This window comes from Lynx rufus, unplaced genomic scaffold (assembly GCF_022079265.1).
Source record: "Lynx rufus isolate CCGP_SWC_20201006 ecotype Redwood Valley unplaced genomic scaffold, mLynRuf1.p SCAF_12, whole genome shotgun sequence".
Taxonomy (NCBI): domain Eukaryota; kingdom Metazoa; phylum Chordata; class Mammalia; order Carnivora; family Felidae; genus Lynx; species Lynx rufus.
The window spans coordinates 28805927-28820928 of NW_025814826.1; the positions used below are offsets into that span (position 1 = coordinate 28805927).

General features: G+C 35.9%; 1 non-coding gene across 1 annotated transcript; it reads right to left on the reverse strand.

The window, feature by feature from the left end:
- Positions 1 to 14469: 14469 nt before the first annotated feature.
- Positions 14470 to 14573, reverse strand: LOC124507967 (U6 spliceosomal RNA). The gene has a single exon (XR_006961182.1). It is a non-coding gene; the product is annotated as a U6 spliceosomal RNA (small nuclear RNA).
- Positions 14574 to 15002: the final 429 nt, after the last annotated feature.

The following is a 15002-nucleotide window of genomic DNA, read 5'->3' on the forward strand; positions in this document are numbered from 1 at the left end:
CAAAACAATGTCTAACAAATACTGCAACATACATGCACAAGGCCCAGAGCCTTGACCAGTGCAGAGAGCACAGGATGGTCTACATGTATGACAATTAGAGAGAAGAAGCTGATAGTTGACCAGAAAAGAGTGGGGATGAAAAGAGGCAGCAGAGAATGCTGCACCAGAGCTCAGGTGATTCTGAGGTTATTTTGCCATCAGGATGGACTATCATACTCACTGGCACTAATGTCATCTACTTTTGGCCTCTGCACATTTGTGCAGGAAATCATGTTAGCATATGTACATTTTATGTGGTACCCATTTGTTAAGGGCGATTATCAGACTCACAGACTACGTATCAAGGGGGGAACTCAGAAGGCCATCTGGTTCCCCCACAGCACTGAGGTGGGCTTTCTGAGCCCCATTCGGACACCAAGTTCTGTGCCTGAAGAGGCGGCTCTGAAATAAACTATCAGTTCTGTGTTCTAACCGATCGTAAAACGAATTTTAAAATATTAACTTTATTCCAAAGTAAAATGTCATTACTTCAAGTTAATCTCAATTAATGGCATTATATTATACCAGTTTAAGAGCAGATGAGCTGCATATAAAATAGGGAATTTGCATTTTTGAAACTGTGATAGTAATAAGATGCACCACATATATAAATTAAATCACTTGCTCAACATCCTAAGGGTGGTAAATGTTGACACACACCTTATTTTCAAGTCAACCCGACCAGGTTTCTGATCATACATTCCGTTTCTTGCCACAATACCACCCAGATTCCAATTTGTAAAATTGTAAACAAGCTTAGAAAAATTACTTTTTTTCTAATAAGCAATTATAATGAAGCATCTATGGCAAAACTTAATTAAATATCTTTTAAATGTATTCAATGAATGTCTGTAATATTCTTTTCTTTTTTTTTTACCTCTCTTTTTGTCTAAGTGAGTTTGAATGAGAATCAAGTGAAGCAATTAGGAGAAAACAAAAAAGGAGGAAAGTAGGCAAATCAAAGAAGGTTGGCATAAAGAAGGTCAAAGACCAAATATTTATCACAGATTAGCATCATTGATATGGAGTGAGACAGAGTCTGTCAGGCTACCTGACCCACCTTAAGGATTTTAATCTGCCCCTTTTTCCAGAACCTTCAGTGAAAGGAACTAAAATGTTGCACAGTCAGGACAAAATCCCATCATTGTGACAACCTTTCCAATGTCCTTTCCTGGTTTCTCAGCTGGATTTTCAGGGCTCTTGTTATTTCAAAAGTTAGCTTGCGGGAGTCTCAATTGCTAATTGGAACATCTACTTAATTTATAACACTTTTAGTGGAATTTGCTAGGGTGCAATTCTACACTTGAAGGTAGAGTCTTGCAAATAATTATTAAATCCAGCGCCATTGTAAAAGGCTTGCTTTCAGACTACTCCATCTCTTGAAGCAAATAAAGCAGAGAAAGAAAAGCTAATGAAAGAGCTTTCTCACAATTTGCTATTTTTTTCAAGAAATAAATTTATCATTGTTCTGCTCTCAAGCAGAGAGTAAGGGAAACAGACAAGGAAAGAGACAAATAAAAAAGGGACATTGTAGAAAGTCAATCCTTTCTGCAAAGAGAAATAAACAGCCATTTCAAATAAACTAACTTCACCTTAGAGAATAAAATATGAAATCTACATGTGGCCAGTGACATTGCTGAGGATGTGCCATCGCAAGGGGTTAGTTCTCAGAGTTTTCTAGCTTTTGACAGTTATCCCATCCATGGACAAAGGGAAAGTGAATGAAGGGCATTATAGCCACAAGGGCAGGATAATTAATCTCTTTTGACCCTTACTGTAACACTGTGTGGTGAACAGCAACAGGTCTACCTTGAGAGGTTAGGCTGCTGTGGGCAGATGGCAGTCCCAAATTGGACACAGCAATGGTCTAGAGAATACCGAAGCTTTCTTGTTCTCTGCAATACCCTCCCTGGTATCAATGCTGCAGAGACGACAGCATTTCCCACCAGTGGCAAAATTATCTGTGACAGTCATCATTAATATGAACTAGTGTTTGTGGAGCACTCTGAAGTGTGTAGGAGGGTTTTTCTTACACATTATCTCTTTCCTTTCTCTGGAAAAAGTCAGTATTACTATCATTATTTTGCAGGTGACCATATTGAGTGTCAAGCAATTTAAGTGAACCCAAGTCCAGACTCCAGACTTTTTCCACCGCTTTGCCTAGATATCCAATTGTTCTTCTGATCCCCTGTCATCACGTGTACTGAATTCTAGGAAACTTGTATGCCCTGTTGCTAATATCGATGACATGTAGTATAGTTTCTAGACAATTATCTTAAACAAATAGGACTTGCTCAAACAGAATATTCCAGATTCTGAGTATAGAAAATTTTGTGAAGAGCCATGGGAAGTACTACACTGAAAAGCAATTGTAGGAAATAGAGAATAATTTATTGTATTTCTGTCTTGTGTTCTCCCCCATAAAGTGCAAACATCAGAATTTACATAATAAATGTCTTTTTCAAAAAATAAATAAATAAATAAATAAATAAATAAATAAATAAATGTCTTTTAAGCACCAGCTGATTTAAATATTTTTTCTTTAGCAATATCTGAAGGGGTTATTTAACTCCAGATTTTTCTGGAAGACAACAAAGATTTCCTGAAAATGCTCTAAATAACTTCATTAAAAGCTTTTTTCATGGTTAAATCAAACATAGTAAAGTTGGAACCAGCACTAGGTAATATAAAACCTTAACCTCCAGCTTCTCACTTAGGAACTAGTGAAAACTGTAGCTAGAAATGGGAACAGGAGATCTCTGCTTATGGCCCTATTTAAATTTGTTTTTAATTAAATTTTTCTGGATCGTTATCAGTAAAAAACATCTTGTAAAGTCATGAAAGAAGCAGTAGTCACAGCAGAGATTTTCAAAAGAAAGCAATAACCTGTATACACCACCAAGGGAAATAATAAGCCCAGAAAGTATACTATTTACCACTTACTGTCACATCATTCCATGGTGGTGAGAGGCGGGCACAAAAGGCACTACTGTTCTTTTATTTTTATTCTTATTTTTTTAGGGTGAGAGAGAGAGTGGAGGAGAGGGTCAGAGGGAGAAAAAATCTTAAGCATGCTCCATGCTCAGTGCAGAGCCCAACCTGGGACTCAATCCCACAAACCTTGAGCTGGAATAAAGACCTGAGCCAAAATCATAACCTGAGCTGAAATCAAGAGTCAGACCCTTAACTGACCGAGCCACTCTGGCACCCCTAAGGCAATGTTCTTGGTTGTCTTGCATAATCGGCAAAGTACAAGAAAACAAGGTACAAGATAAAGATATATAGATGATGCAGATGTAGATATAAATATACATATTAGACATAAGCGCATATACAAAGAGTACATGTGTCTCTTGAGGTTTTCACTAATCTGTATAACATATTCCTGTGTGTCACAGGTAAGGAGGCCACAGATTCAGTGTGTTGATTACTCTAGTGCCCCATTAAATGCACTAGAATGCCATTAATGATAATGGCTTCTTTCTTTCTCCAAAGATGTCATAGATCAGACAAAATAATATATATACACACTCTGTTCATGAGAATTGAAGAAAATAATTGAGCACTTGATGCTTAAAGAGCTGTTTATCCACTTTATTGTAGGAAAGACTTTTGAAATAGAAAGAATTGGGAGCTGTGCAAATAATTGGTGAATCAAGTCAGGATAGAAACAAACTCTAAACAAAAGTTTAGAAAGTTTCTAAACAAAAGTACATGGAATAAAGCAGATGGTCCATGCTGGAGTTCCTTGGGTATCTAAATATAGCAGACAACTCTAATCACAGAGAGAAGTTCAGTTGTCATCCTGTGCAGGAATTTTTAAGGCAAGAAGCTGAATCTAGTACTATAACTTTGTGTGAAGTTGTAAACTGTTTGACTAAATCAATAGATACCGGCCAGATTTCCTCCAGTTAATGATCAGAATATCTAAGAGAATTGTGTGGGTCAGTGACTTAGATCAGCAATTTACTCATTTACAAATACTCAGTATATTTCACTGAGCGAACAGTAAACAGAACTTTCAGAGACATATACATATTTGGAAATATAAATAATAAATCACTTTTAACAGTTAAATTGAGTTTCACACATACTTGGAGAGTGTCAGCCTGGATATTGAGATTTATAACAGTTGTCTATTTGCATAACATGCCCAAATGTGCATTTGAAGCAAACTCAGTATAATCTTATATGAAGAAATTAGTCTATCATCCCATAAGGACAGATCACCAGTTATGTTCTGAGGAAAATGAAAGGTTGGTCACCTAAAGTAAGTTCAACAGGATAAAAACAAAATAAAATTTGAATGTGGCTCATAGGTCCATGATCTCAAAAACATCCACCCATTTAAAATAGACTCTATCCACAAGTATTTGCTTAGTAGTTTCTGGGAGTTTCTCAAAATCTCTTTGCAATCAATGTATCAGTTGCTCTGTTCTTCCTGTCCTGCCCTGTCTGCATGCTCCATGAGCAAAGCCACTTGTAGAGCCCCAGATGCTGCCACCATACAGCTTGGGGTCATCTGTGTGTCGATCTAGTTATTATATTCTGATTTTCCTAGAGCCTCCAATCCTGGGGACACTACTGAGTCTGGAGAAAAATCATGGTTTTGGCTTCTGAATCCTCTTGACTAGTTCCATCTACATCCTCCTCTAACTTCCCATCTCTAGAGTGCCCACCCCAAGACACTTAGTGTGCTATAGAAGCCTTTCTATTGTAGTATACACTTCTTTTCCTTTTTCAACTAATGTCTCACTGCTAGCATGAGAGAACATCATCTGTCTTCACCTAGCTGTGAATAAGTCTTCCTTGCATATATGAATATATAGAAACAAATCCTGGCATTTGTTTGAAAAGAGAGGGAGGTAAGGATTGTGGTTAACAGGAAGTCAAAAGTACCTTGTGATTCAAGAACATGAACACATCTTCAGTAAAATATAATGTGGTCCATAGAAGTGAATTTTACAGATATATAAGACTCACTGTTCAGTGCCAAAATATTTGCAGATTGAGATATGACCTCACAATCTGTGTGTCTAAAATTATTACTTTCTATGTGGTAAATATATACAATGGAATATTACTCAGCCATAAAAAGAATGAAATCTTGCCATTCATACTAATGTGGATGGAGCTAGAGAGTATTATGCTAAATGAGTCAGTCAGAGAAAGACAAATGCCATATAATTTCACTCATATGTGAAGTTTAAGAAAAACAACAAACAAACATGGGGGGAAAAAGAAAGGCAAACCAAGAAACAGACTCTTAACTATAGAGAACAAACTGAGGGCTACTGGAGAGGAGGTGGGCGGGGAAATGGGCTAGATGGGTGATGGGTATTAAGGAATACACTTGTGATGAGCACCGGATGATGTATTAAACAATGAATTACTAAATTCTACACCTGAAACTAATATTACACTATATATTAACTAAATGGAATTTAAATAAAAACTTAGGAAGGAAAAACATTATTACTTTCTGCTTTGATAATATTTAAAAAAATTTTTTTTAATTTATTCATTTTTCAGAAAGAGACACACAGCATGAACAGGGGAGGGGCAGAGAGAGAGAGGGAGACACATAATCCAAAGCAGACTCCAAGTTCTGAGCTGTCAGCACAGATCCCATCGCAGGGCTCAAATTCACAAACTGTGAGATCATGACCTGAGCTGAAGCCGGATGCTTAACCGACTGAGCCACCCAGGTGCCCCGATAACATTTTTTAATAGACTACTCACTTTCCTACTTCTTAAATAGAATGCAATAAACAAAATTTGATTTTTGGCTGATTATGAAATATATCACAAGCCTGCCTTATTTTATGGTGCTTTGTTCTATTGTGCTTTCCAGGTACTTCACTTTTTACAAATTGAAGGTGTGTAACAACCCTGTGTTGAGCAAGTCTGTCACAGCCATTTTCCAATAGCATTACTCACTTCATGTCTCTATGCTACATTTTGGTAATTCTTATGAAATTTCAATTTTTTTCATTATTATTATATTTGTGATGGCTTTCATTACTATTTTATTTGTCTGTGATCAGTGATCTTGGGTGTTACTATTTTAATTGTTTTGGGTGCCATCAACTGCATCCATACAAGATGGTGAATTTAATTGATAAGTGTTGTGTATGCTGTGATTGCTCCTCTGACTGGCTATTCCCCCACTTCCCTCCCTCCCTGAGCATCCCTATTTCATGAGACACACAATATTAAAATGAGGACAATTAATAACCTCGCAATGGCCTCTAAGTGTTCATGTGAAAGAGTTACTTGTCTTTCATTTTAAATCAAAAGCTAGAAATGATTGAGCCTAGGGAGGAAGGCATGTTGAAAGCTGGGACAGGTCAAAAGCTAGGTCTCTTGTGCCAAAGAGTTAGCCAAGTTGTGAATGCAAAGGAAAAGTTCCTGAAGGAAGTTAAAAGTGTTACACCAGTGAACACACAAGTGATAAAGCAAAACGGCCTTATTGTTGCTATGGAGAAAGTTTGAGTGGTCTGGATAGAAGATCAAACCAGCCACAACAGTCCCTTAAACCAAAGCCTAGTCCACAGCAAGGCCCTGACTCTCTTCAATTCTGTGAAGACTGAGAGAGGTGAGGAAACTGCAGAAGAAAAGTCTGAAGCTAGTGGAAGCAGGTTCATGAGGTTTAAGGAAAGCAGCCATCACCATAACATAAAGTGCAAAGTGAAGCAGCAAATGTTGATGTAGAAGCAGCTACATTGGATCCAGAAGATCCAACTATGATAGTTAATGAAGGTGGCTACCCCAAAAGTAGATTAAAAAAATGTTTTTAATGTTTATTTTTGAGACAGAAAGACAGAGTGTGAGTGGAAGAGGGGCAGAGAGAGAAGGGGACACAGAATCTGAAGCAGGCTCCAGGCTCTGAGCTGTCAACACAGAGCCTGACGTGGGGCTCAAACCCACAGACCGTGAGATCATGACCTGAGCTGAAGTCAAACGCTCAACTGACTGAGCCACCCAGGTGCCCCAAAAAACCAGGTTTTTTTTAACAACAGATTTTCAATGTAACTACTAGAAGGTGTCTCTAATTTGGTCTTTGCTGGATTCTTTTCTCACTTTTATTAAATAGTCATGACTTTTAGTCAGTTCCAAACAACAGAAAACAGAATCAAAACTGTTGAACCCATTTTCATTAAAATTTATATTCAGAGACATGAGGGTTAGAAGTTCTCCATCGTTACCTTTAAATTAAATTATTAAAAGAAAAGATGACAGTAGAAGTATAACAAAAAACAATGAAACTGAAAATAGAGGTATTTGAATAGCACACTGGCACACATCATGCCAAGTAATTAAAAGTCCACAGATACTAAAGCATAATAATAATGAGGCTTAGGCTAGAGTTAGCTTAATTACATGTCAGCTGTTAACACCACAGAAGCATCACCAGATGTATTTTTCATCTGCTATTCTCCTGATTTTTAGTATTTACTTTCAGTTTATTTTTTTGTATAATAGTCACATTATTAAATATGGACATTGGAAAAAGCCTTTGGGTTAGCAAAACAGAAAACAATCTGAAGCTAGGAGTTAGGTAGCCATATTGGATTGCCACTATTGTGAGACTGGCACCATTTTTATGACATTTGTTTCTCCCTGAAGAGTTCAAATGTCTGAGGAGGAGATGCCATGTAATGTTTTATGACAAGAGAGTTCTTTGGATTGTATTGAGTACAATGCCTTATATTTCAGATATGGAAATCTTTCCATCTAAAGAAATTGAGAACATTGTACAGAAAGGCATGAAAGCAAGATTTCATCAATACAAACACCTCTGCACAGAATCTACAATTAAAAGAATCCCAGGGCACACATTTCCATTCCACAAATGTTTATCTGCATATATCTTGAGACGTCTTTAATTAAATAACAGTGTTTGGAGGTAACTAAAATAACATTAAGGAAAACTCCCTATCTCCGGATTTATACCATGCTGATGACATCCTTCAGCACCTATCTTCACTGCCCATAATTGTGCATTTGGATCCATGGAAGTAAAGGTTAGCCCATTGCACATTTTCTCTCTTTCAAAAAAAAAAATGTGATAGAACGGAGAACACAATGTAATTTTGTGGTTGCTGATACTAATAATATAATTAAAATTCTTAGGTTAGATCACTCCTGTCTAGATTACATAGATGTATCACACTTGACTGGAAAAAGGCATAGGGTATCTGGAAATGTTTCTCATACTCATACTCAGTGTCTGAGTTCCCTACTGAATGATATATCAAATATTGGGTCTGCTTTTATCACCTTGAATGCCTTAGGGATTTCCTCTAATAGACTTTATCAGATTATTATTGTAAACTTCTGATGTGATTTACAAGATTATTTAGTGCATTTTCCTATTCGAAGGAAATATTTGTAAGAGCAGTTATATGGAACCTTCGAAAAGAGATAGGATGAGACTTTTTTTCTCTCTTAAATGTATTGATTTACTTTTTTTTTTTTTTTTGATGAGGATGTAGCTGAGAACATAGGAGAGGGGAAGATGCACTGCAGAGTGCTACCTGCTTCTCACTGTGGCATGAAGGCCTATTTGCATCCAATGAAAAGAGGAGTCTGAAGGTGCAAAATTATCTGTGAGAGCGCTGCCCAGCTAAAGCAGTGATTTCAAGGGCCCAAAAGACTGAAGTCTTCACTCGAAAGACAAACTCTCCCCTGCCTCTGCTCCTGTGCTTTTGGGGTGACCAAACTGTATGACATTCTATGAGAAGTGAAGAAGTTCATCCATACCCACAAACAGGGCTTTACTTTTCTTTTTCTCTTTTAAGTTTATTTATTTATCTTTGAGAGAGAGAGCAAGCAGGGGAGGGGCAGAGAGAGAGAGAGAGTGCCAAGCAGGCTCTGCACTGTCAGCACAGTGACCAAGGTGGGGCTCAAGCCCACAAACCATGAAATCATGACCTGAGCTGAAACCAAGAGTAGGACGTTTAACCGACTGATCCACCCAGGTGCCCCAAAACAGGGCTTTTCTGAGGGACATTGAATTTGGCTACTGGAAGGGAGACCATTGTCAGGCAACCCAGAAAGAGCTCCTAAAATTGATTTTCAGAGAACATATTGGTCCCTGCACTCCATTCATTTTTCTAGCCTTCAATATTTATTTCACAAACAAGCTTTCTGTGTGACTCCGAAGTCTAAATTAAAAGTTATCTGTTTTAATATTATAGCACATTTATTTCATAATACTTATCATGAACTTTGTGGTTCCATGTGGTCAGAGATCATTTCTAATGGCTTTACATCTGTCAATCCAGTGACAAGCCCATTTTGCTACTTAGATGTCCATCTTAGATGCTCAATTTTTTTTTTACATACTAATTGACTAAATGAATGAATTATTGAATGAATGAGTAAAATAACCCCCATGTCTCCTCCACTTAACAAAATTGTGACAATCTTTCAAATCCTGGCTAGAGTTCCCTCTTTCACTCCAATCCCAAACTAATTAATCAATTCAAAACACTTTACCATGTAAGAGTAGCAAAGGTACTGCGTAATGCACAATCTACTCATTTATCTCACTTATATTTTTTCATTAATCATTTATTGCTTTCTATTATTAATTCCTTCTTATATATGGTTTATATCTATACTTAAATTATTAAATACTAGAGTATATAGTCTGAATCTTACAAGAAACCAGATATTTGCATATTGATTATCTTGTTATTTAAGGAAGACGATTTTCCCATAGAATATGTCACGAGCTTAGCTTTTACTCATAATCTCCTATTAATTACATTGCAACATATGGGGGCCTTCATTTTCGGTCATAGATCCTCTGATGTGTGAATATTTCTGCGTGTGCAGAGGGGTATCACTAGGAAACTTGGGATTAGGAATGAAAGGACACACGTATAACCAATTTTGCTCTATTTTATTGACAGCAAATAAGAGTGAAAGTGTCAGCTAGAAAATGTGTTTTTTTTTATTTAAAAAGCATGCTTATTCTATGAAATTTTGCCCTTCCAACAGAGAATCTAATCTCACAAACTTCTGTATTTGTTATCTCATTAATCAAGACAACAATCTTCATTTAGACAAATCACCACCCCTGCAAGGAGCCATCAGTTGGCACAATTCCAAGAGACTCTCTTTCATTAGTTATTGTGTGTAAATAGCAGTCATTTCACCACCCCCCACACCAGCCGGCCCCTGCATAGGTGATAGCAAGAGAGGTATCCAAGACAGAATGTAATTTTGAGAAATTTTGAGAAATAAAGTCACATAAATCACAGTCTGTGAGTTTTCACACCTTTTTCTTGCCTTCTTTTATAACATTTTTACACAGATATATTAACATAATTTACAATTCACAATTTTGTAGTTATTCGACTACAAATCATCCTCAAGGTAATTAACTTATAATGTCATCTTCTCAGAGTCCATCCCAGCTCTTGGCACATAGTAGGTATTAAATAATTATCTAAATATCTTACCTATCATAGGAATTACCAAACAACATTACGTAACTAACTGTCTGTATTGTATATAAATGTATGTATCTGCAGATCTTTTTAAATTCTAACTGTAACTTAAACCCAAGCAGAAAAGCAACCCTTGTAATCAATTAAAGATCCCAAGGCATTATAAAGACCTATTTAAACTAAATAATTAGTGATTTAGTGCAATATATATCCTTATATATCAGACTGAAAAATTAATAAGGCAAAAATATATCTACTGATAACACGTACTTGGATTTTATCGATGTTTAAATGTTTTATTTTACTACAAGAATGAATTTATCTTATTTTGCTGTTATCCAATATAGTCATTATATATTGTGAACAATATATTTAATATATATTTAAGAGGGATAAGGGTAATACTTAATAAAAAAATGGTCTTCTGGAATAATATCATAACTTGTAGTTCTGAAACAGTAAAAACTGCATAAAAAGTTACCAGTGTTGCCCAGATTCATTAAAGTTTCTAGCACTTTTGTACATATTTTATATTTTATTAATATAGTTCAAACATATAGAAAATAACATACAATCATTCATCCATGTAGCTATCTCACTGTATTTGCTCACTTCTCTCTCCCTTTCTTCTCTATATATTGTCCAACCTTTTTTACCCAAAGGAACCAAAGTTTTGATGTTTATTTATTTTGAGAGAGAGAGAAAGAGGCAGAGCATGTACAGGGAAGGGACAGAGAGAGAGGGAGGCACAGAATCTGAAACAGGCTCCAGGCTCCGAGCTGTCAGCACAGAGCCAACATAGGGCTTGAACTCAGGAACCCCAATATCATGACCTGAGCCGTAACTGGATTCTTAGCTAACTGAGCTACCCAGGCACCCCAGGGTAACCAAACTTTTGATATTGGTGCACTTGGTTATAGTTTCATTACTGTGACATCATAGAAACTATATTTATTGGTCTCTGCCTCCAGCTCCTGGCACAGAGCTCCTAAAACCTTTGTAATTTCCTGAGTGAGAAGAGCACTGTAAGCATCTTTTGTTCTATTAAGAAAACTCTGTGTGGGTTCTTGCATGGCTCCTCAATGGGGAATGGTCACCAGAAAGACCAAGGCATGATTGGAAGCTGTGAATTTTCAGCCCCTCTCCCCAGTCTCCAGTGAGGGGAGAGAAGCTGGAAATGGAGCAAAAAACTGATCATGCCTATGTGAAGAAGAAGCCTCCATAAAATCCCAATAAGAGGAGTTCAGACTGCTTCTTGGCTGGCCAATACATCCTCACCGAGAGAGTGGCATACCCAGACTCCGCAAGACCCTTGGTGTCTCTTCATCTCTGTCCTTTATTATATCCTTTACTAAACTGGTAAACATAAGTAAGTATTTTCCTGAGTTCTGTGGGCCACTCTAACAATTCAACTGAAACTGAGAAAGGGTCACAAGAACCTCTGATTTATAGCCAAATCAGACAGAAGTGGTGAATAACCTGAAGACCTACTCCTTGTGACTGACATCTGAAATTAAGAGGGGGCACAGTCTTGTGAGACCGAGCCCTTAACCTGTGGGGTCTGATACCATCTCCAGGTTTGGTATTAAAAGTGACTTAAATTATAGGACACACAGCTGATGTCTCAGAGAATCGCTTGTCGTGGGGGAAAAAGCCTACACATTTGGTGACCAGAAGTGCCAGAATGAAGTGTGCTGTGTGAATAGTACAGGAGACACACAAGAGGAAGAATGAACTGAGTTTTTCCCTACAATGGAAGAAAAAGACTGGGTTGTTCATTTTAACTATGGATATGTATGTGTAAATGTATATATTCTTAAATCATATACTGTTTTTATCATTTAAGAGTGACATAAAAGATAATAAATTCTATATATGTTTTGGTATCTGGGACAAATATACAATCCAGGTTGATTTCAAAATAAATAAGCACACAATACATATATCTTTAACTGTATAAGTGCTTCCACTCAGCAAAGGTAAGTATTATAATAAGAACTCATTTATGAACATTTATTCTGTACTAAGCAATATTCTAAGTGTATTACTCGAGTTTTCTCCTTATTCCTCATAATAAAGCTAAAAGGGAAGCCCTACAAATTTCCCAATTTACAAAAATTAAAAGGAGACAATTAGAAATTATTATTTGTCTGTGGTCACCTGTGGCAGAACTGAGATTCAAAACTTAGCAGACAGACTCCAGAATGTTCCCATTAACCACTTTACTATACATAAATTTTGATTTTGTGAACTATCAAATATTTGTTACTATTTAGAGACTGGTATAATAGACTGTAGTAGTTATAAGAAAAAAACAAACTTCTTAAAATTGAGTTCTATGCCCTCAATCTTTAATGTTTCTTAGATATGAGATCCCTTTGAAAGTCTGGCATATACTATGGGTTTTACCTTCAGATTTGGGTATACACATATACTTCAGATTTGGGTGTACATACACATATATGTATACATATGCATTAATTTGTGTTATATATTAGAGTTTCCTCAGATAGCCTAAACAGCAGTTTATGAAAATAGAATTATACAAACATTATGTATATTAGTCCTTCCCCAATACTTTTTTATTCATTTTATCAATTTTAATTTTAGCTACAAAATATTTTTAGATAGATTGAATTATTATCTATTTTTAAGAACATAATTTGCTATTAGCAGATTGTATAAATAGTGTTTAGGTAACTCTCAAAGGCTGTGTAGTTTGATTCCAATATAAATATCCCAAAAGGTACAAAGGGAACCCAAGTATTTTGGGTTTGAGGATACTTTTGTGGGCTAGCTTGAAAATGTTGCTACTTTCAATAACATTTTCTTTTCTTTTAACGTTTTTATTTATTTTTGAGAGAAAGACAGAGCCAAGAAGTCATTGGCTTCAAACTAATCTACCTCAAATCTTACATTACCAAGGTTCTCTGTAATTCTTGGTATGCAATTAAGAACTGGAAATCTTCTACTTGTCCCCAGTCACTATTTTGTTTATGGTAAGAATGGAGTGTAAGTCAAGAGTAATATGACAATGGCCAAATAGCTATAGATTTGTAGTGTGATCCTTGTGAGAATAAGGAAACAACAGTTATTGAGTATCTTTTGGGAAATGCATTTGACCATAGACATCCTTCCAGGATCCCTTTGAAGACCTAATTCTCTGCTATTTGCCAGAACTCGAAATGTATATCATGGATTTAAAAACCCAAAATCCATGCCCTTAAAAAATGTTTAATTGTGCTTTAGTAATAGTCACTTTTTAAAGTTTTGTTACATTTTGACAGAGTAAAACACTGCATTTATCAAGGGCATTCTTTCTCACTTACAAACATTTTCAAACCTGTAGCAGCTGGACAATTCTTAATAGACTTGAAAGTGAGGGTAAATAGGGTTGTCATAACTAGTCAATCAGTCAATCAATCATTCTCTTTTTAACCAAAGTAATATTTTGTGGCAGTAATAGAAGGAGCATATTATCCCCCCGAAACACTGTATTCACCAGTCATAGTTTGGAAACCAAATTCTTTCACTGGTATTTAAGCACTTCTAGTATAAGTGTTTTTGGAGTTTAAGTAAGAAAAAATTCTCAGTTTCTATGTTTGTAAATTGGGAAGAAGTATAACTGATATTAACTACTTCCTAGAATTTTTGTGAAAAAATACCTGGGTCAGAACCTGCACTAACTCAGTATTCAGTAAAATAGACTAACATTATTTTGTTGCTATGATTATTTTTTTTACCTTTCAGTTTGTACCTTTGTGGCATAATCAGTCTTTCCAGTTTCACTGAGATATAATTGACATATAGCACTGCATTCATTTAAGAGACACAGCATAATGATTTGATTTACATATATCATGAAGTAATTACAAGTTTACTTAACATAATTATCTCATACAGTTACAAAAAATATTTTTCTTATGATAAAAACTTAGGATTTACTATCTTAACTTTCATTTATAGGAAAAATATGGAACAGTTCACAAATTTGTGTGTCATCCTTATGGGGGGCCATGCTAATCTTCTCTGTATCATTTCAGTTCTATTATGTGTGCAGCCAAAGTGGGCAATCTATATCTATATCTGTATCTATCTATATCAATATCTATATGCACACACACACGTAATGCTTATTTCGGTAGATCTTCCATCTTCCATTTTTGTCAGACAAAGTAATTCTTTTCAAGAAATTATTTCTTAACAGCAAATTAAGTAGTGAGGAAGTGAGATTCTGTTGTGTATTTCAGCAATCAACAAAAGATGAGAGTCTTCTGAAATATTTATTTTAGGTCCTAGAATTTAAACATTGGACATTTGCTCCTCTTGATCATCTTTTAAGATCAAATAATAAACAATTTGATTTGACATATTTCCTCTTTGGTGTCTCACACATCTGTTAAAACATAACAAACAGGGGTAGCACTTAATGAGAGTCTGGAGAAAGATGTATATAAATAAACTGAATCTCAACTTGAAAGTTACTAATTGCTCCTTGGT